The sequence below is a fragment of the Budorcas taxicolor genome, chromosome 24 (assembly GCF_023091745.1).
Source record: "Budorcas taxicolor isolate Tak-1 chromosome 24, Takin1.1, whole genome shotgun sequence".
Classification (NCBI taxonomy): domain Eukaryota; kingdom Metazoa; phylum Chordata; class Mammalia; order Artiodactyla; family Bovidae; genus Budorcas; species Budorcas taxicolor.
The window spans coordinates 9,308,904-9,315,186 of record NC_068933.1 but is presented as its reverse complement, the minus strand read 5'-3'; positions in this window follow the sequence as shown (position 1 = coordinate 9,315,186).

Sequence of the window (6,283 nt, the reverse complement as noted above, 5' to 3'; positions counted from 1 at the left end):
AATGAAAAAGCACTATAGAAAATTTGGAAAACTCAGATGACTAATAAAATCACTTAAATTTGAAAGTCCCAATTATAAAGTGTGTATGTGTGTGCATCTGTGTACTTGAAAGTATGTGTATGTATAAAATGTATTATTTCCTATCTGTTGCTCTTAATTAAGAATTAAGAGTATAAATTTGAATTTTTTGGTATGGGTGCTTTTTATGTCGTTATTTTTAGTTACTGCCTAATGCTCAGTGGAAAATTCTGAAAGAGATGGGAATACCAGACCACCTGACCTGCCTCTTGAGAAACCTATATGCAGGTCAGGAAGCAACAGTTAGAACTGGACATGAAACAACAGACTGGTTCCAAATTGGAAAAGGAATACGTCAAGGCTGTATATTGTCACCCTGCTTATTTAACCTCTCTGCAGAGTACATCATGAGAAGTGCTGGGCTGGCAGATGCACAAGTTGGAATCAAGATTGCTGGGAGAAATATCAATAACCTCAGATTTCCAGATGACACCACCCTTATGGCAGAAAATGAAGAGAAACTAAAAAGCCTCTTCATGAATGTGAAAGAGGAGACTGAACAAGTTGGCTTAAAGGTCAACATCAGAAAAAGAAGATCATGACATCTGATCCCATCGCTTCATGGGAAATAGATGGGGAAACAGTGGAAACAGTGTCAGACTTTATTTTTTGGACTCCAAAATCACTGCAGATGGTGACTGCAGCCATGAAATTAAAAGATGCTTACTCCTTGGAAGGAAAGTTATGACCAACCCAGATAGCATATTCAAAAGCAGAGATATTACTTTGCCAACAAAGATCCATCTAGTCAAGGCTATGGTTTTTTCTGTGGTCATGTATGGATGTGAGAGTTGGACTGTGAAGAAGGCTGAGTGCTGAAGAATTGATGCTTTTGAACTGTGATGTTGGAGAAGACTCTTGAGAGTCCCTTGGACTGCAAGGAGATCCAACCAGTCCATTCTAAAGGAGATCAGTCCTGGGTGTTCATTGGAAGGACTGATGCTGAAGCTGAAACTCCAATACTTTGGCCACCTCATGTGAAGAGTTGACTCACTGGAAATGGCCCTGATGTTGGGAGGGATTCAGGGCAGGAGGAGAAGGGGACAACAGAGGATGAGATGGTTTGATGACATCACCACCTCAATGGACATGAGCTTGGGTGAACCCTGGGAGTTGGTGATGAACAGGGAGGACTGGCGAGCTGCGATTCATGGGGTCACAAAGAGTCGGACACGACTGATCTACTGAGATGAATGCTCAATCGGATGCCTCTTTCAAAATATGGAACCAGATTCAACACTTTGATTTCTTTGTTATTTCATGAGCAATTATTATAAAATATAATCAGAATTCATCCACATTACTTTTCACTTGCATGTACTATTAAATATATTTTACTAGATAGAATATTGGTTCCTGGGTCAACCATAAAAATATATATTGTTAATTAGGTGTTACTGTTTATGAGTAGTATGTTCAGCATTTGTACAAATATTCAGTTCAGTTCAATTCAGTCGCTAAGTCGTGTCCTACTCGGCGACCCCATGAATCACAGCATGCCAGGTCTCCCTGTCCATCACCTACTCCCGGAGTTCACTCAAACTCACGTCCATCGAGTCGGTGATGCCATACAGCCATCTTATCCTCTGTCGTCCCCTTCTGCCCCTGCCTCCAATCCCTCCCAGCATGAGAGTCTTTTCCAATGAGTCAACTCTTCACATGAGGTGGCCAAAGTACTGGAGTTTCAGCTTCAGCATCAGTCCTTCCAATGAACACCAGGACTGATCTCCATTAGAATGGACTGGTTGGATCTCCTTGAAGTCCAAGGGACTCTCAAGAGTCTTCTCCGACAACACAGTTCAGAAGCATCAATCCGTCAGCACTCAGCTTTCTTCACAGTCCAACTCTCACATCCATACATGACCACTGGAAAACCATAGCCTTGAGTAGACAGACATTTGTTGGCAAAGTAATGTCTCTGCTTTTGAATATGCTATCTAGGTTGGTCATAACTCTCCTTCCAAGGAGTAAGTGTCTTTTAATTTCATGGCTGCAATCACCATCTGCAGTGATTTGGAAGCCCCCCAAAATAAAGTCTGAAACTGTTCCCACTGTTTCCCCATCTATTTTCCATGAAGCGATGGGACCAGATGCCATGATCTTTGTTCTCTGAATGTTGAGCTTGAAGCCAACTTTTTCACTCTCCTCTTTCAATTTCATCAAGAGGCTTTTTAGTTCCTCTTCACTTTCTGCCATAAGGGTGGTGTTATCTGCAAATCTGAGGTTATTGATATTTCTCCCGGCAATCTTGATTCCAACTTGTGCTTCTTCCAGCCCAGCGTTTTTCATGATGTACTCTGCATATAAGTTAAATAAGCAGGGTGACAATATACAGCCTTGACGTACTCCTTTTCCTATTTGAAGCAGTCTGTTGTTTCGTGTCCAGTTCTAACTGTTGCTTCCTGACCTGCATATAGTTTTCTCAAGAGGCAGGTCAGGTGGTCTGGTATTCCCATCTCTTTCAGAATTTTCCACAGTATTGTAATCCACACAGTCAATGGCTTTGGCATAGTCAATAAAGCAGAAATAGATGTTTTTCTGGAACTCTCTTGCTTTTTCCATGATCCAGTGAATGTTGGCATTTGGTCTCAACTAACTGAATAGTGAAGAATCACTTCAGTTAGGTGCTATTATTATTGACAATTTTGACAAGAAAAAAAAGTTAACAGTTATAAAATGCTTTATACAGTTATTAGCTTACGCTAGTTTTAGTAATTTTTGTAAAATTAATGTGAATTTGTATATGTAACTATGGCGATACAATCACTTAAAAGCTTATTTTGCAAGGGTAAGGGCTACCACTGTGAAAGAAAAGGCTTAAAAATATACAATTTTTAATTTCTCTGCATAATTCATATTTTTATAATTCCAATTTTTGCCTCTTGCCTGTCACAATAAATGAAATAAATATAATTCAGAATTAAAGTTTTAAATTCTCTTCCTAGAATGTTAGATTTTTGTCCCTACCCCTCCCCAAACAGAAGCTGTTCTTTCTCAACAATGAGAATTGCATTGTAAACAACTCTAAGTTGTTTAACCTAGAATTTTTTTTCCTTTAAATACAACCATGAAGGATAAAACACCCCCAAATTCTGTACTCTATTGCCTTTCTCATCCACCACAGAATGTTAAAAACATTTGTATACTACTATACATATTGTCTAAACATCAATAGATGATCTCCACCTTTGGCTTCCAAACCACTAAGGTTTATAATATAAATTGTTGATTTCCCCATAATTTTTACAAATGGTAACATTTCTTAATCTGGTTGAAGTACACATGCTTAGTTTTATAAACAGTTGATAATCTATATTTCTTTAACAGACTGAGCCCTAGGTAGTATTTTATTGTCTCCTTTGTAAAGTAGAGTGAACTATGCAACCAGGTCACTTAAAGCCTCCTTCTTCTTGGAGGAATGATAAATTCGGGGACTTGAATAATTGTTTAGGGTCTTTTTCCTTGTTTTAAAATATACCATTACATTGTATTGAGTATTCTGAAAGATTTCCAGGAGACAATTAGTGATATTACAAACACTGCTGATAATATAACATAATCTACCAAAAAAAAATTAATAAAAAAAGAAAGAAAGAAAGAAAGAAAAGGTGACTTAAAGTCACAGAATAGTAAATAACATGGTCTTACCAGAAAAGCCATCCATCCATCCACTTTCTCACTTGTAAATTGCTCAATGCCACTGTATTGTACTACTTAATAAGATGCAATATCAGACTTCTTAGTGTGTGTGGATCCAGGATTTTTGCTTAGGGACTTCAGCAAAGAAAGAATGTTTTGTATTTGAGAGCAGGGACACCATTATAGCCATCAGGCATATACTGAACGTTGACTAATTGCCAGAGACTATACAATGTGAATACACTCAGTTCAGTTCAGTTCAGTCACTCAGTCGTGTCAGACTCCTTGCGACCACATGAATTGCAGCACGCCAAGCCTCCCTGTCCATCACCAACTCCCAGAGTTCACTCAAACTTATGTCCATCGAGTCGGTGATGCCATCCAGCCATCTCATTCTCTGTCCTCCCGTTCTCCTCCAGCCCCCAATCCCTGCCAGCATCAGAGTCTTTTCCAATGAGTCAACTCTTCACATGAGGTGGACTCTCTTGCTTTTTCAATGATCCAGTGGATGTTGGCAATTTGATCTCTGATTCCTCTGCCTTTTCTAAAGCCATCTTGAATATCTGGAAGTTCATTGTTCATGTACAGCTGAAGCCCGGCTTGGAGAATTTTGAGCATTACTTTACTAGCATGTGAGATGAGTGCATTTGTGCAGTAGTTTGAACATTCTTTGGCATTGCCTTTCTTTGGGATTGGAATGAAAACTGACCTTTTCCAGTCCTGTAGTCACTACTGAGTTTTCCAATTGCTGGTATATTTAGGTCATACCTGAATGGTCTAGCGGTTTTCCCTACTTTCTTCAATTTAAGTCTGAATTTTTTTTTTTAAGTTAGATATACATTTTTTTAATTTTTATTTTTACTTTATTTTACTTTACAGTACTGTACTGGTTTTGCCATACATTGACATGAATTCGTCATGGGTGTACATGAGTTCCCAATCCTGAACCCCGCTCCCACCTCCCACCGCATATCATCTCTCTGGATCATCTCCGTGCACCAGCTTCAAGCATCCTGTATCCTGTATCGAACATAGACTGGCAATTCATTTCTTACATGAGAGTATACAGGTTTCAATGTCATTCTCCCAAATCATCCCACCCTCTCCCTCTCCCTCAGAGTCTAAAAGTCCATTCTATACATCTGTGTCTCTTTTGCTGTCTCGCATAGAGGGTTATCCTTACCATCTTTCTAAATTCCATATATATGTGTTAGTATACTGTATTGGTGTTTTTCTTTCTGCCTTACTTCATTCTGTATAATCGGTTCCAGTTTCATCCATCTCATTAGAACTAATTCAAATGTATTCTTTTTAATGGCTGAGTAATACTCCATTGTGTATATGTACCACTGCTTTCTTATCCATTCATCTGCTGATGGACATCTAGGTTGTTTCCATGTCCTGGCTATTATAAACAGTGCTGCGATGAACATTGGGGTACATGTGTCTCTTTCAATTCTGGTTTCCTTGGTGTGTATGCCCAGCAGCGGGATTGTTGTGTCATAAGGCAGTTCTATTTGCAATTTTTTAAGGAATCTCCACACTGTTCTCCATAGCGGCTGTACTAGTTTGCATTCCCACCAACAGTGTAAGAGGGTTCCCTTTTCTCCACATCCTCTCCAGCATTTATTGCTTGCAGACTTTTGGATTGCAGCCATTAAGGATTTCATGATCTGAGCCAGAATCAGCTCCTGGTCTTGCTTTTGCTGACTGTATAGAGCTTCTCCATCTTTGGCTGCAAAGAATATAATCAATCTGATTTCAGTGTTGACCATCTGGTGATGTCCATGAGTAGAGTCTTCTCTTGTGTTGTTGGAAGAGGGTGTTTGCTGTGACCAGTGCGTTCTCTTGGCAAACTCTATTAGCCTTTGCTCTGCTTCATTCCGTATTCCAAGGCCAAATTTGCCTGTTACTCCAGGTGTTTCTTGACTTCCTACTTTTGCATTCCTCTATAATCAACAGTCCTCTATAATGAAAGGAACATCTTTTGTGGGTGTTAGTTCTAAAAGGTCTTGTAGGTCTTCATAGAACTGTTCAACTTCAGCCTCTTCAGCATTACTGGTCAGAGCATAGACTTGGATTACTGACTTGGATTAGTGTGATACTGAATGGTTTGCCTTGGAATTGAATAGAGATCATTCTGTTGTTTTTGAGATTTCATCCAAGTACTGCATTTTGGACTCTTTTGTTGACCATGATGGCTACTCCATTTCTTCTAAGGGATTCCTGCCCACAGTAGTAGATATAACGGTCATCTGAGTTAATTCACCCATTCCAGTCCATTTTTGTTCGCTGATTCCTAAAATGTCGACGTTCACTCTTGCCATCTCCTGTTTGACCACTTCCAATTTGCCTGATTCATGGACCTAACATTCCAGGTTCCTATGTAGTATTGCTCTTTACAGCTTCAGACCTTGCTTCTATCACCAGTCACGTCCACAGCTGGGTACTGTTTTTGCTTTGGCTCCATCCCTTCATTCTTTCTGGAGTTATTTTTCCACTGACCTCCAGTATCATATTGGGCACCTACTGACCTGGGGAATTCCTCTTTCAGTATCCTATCATT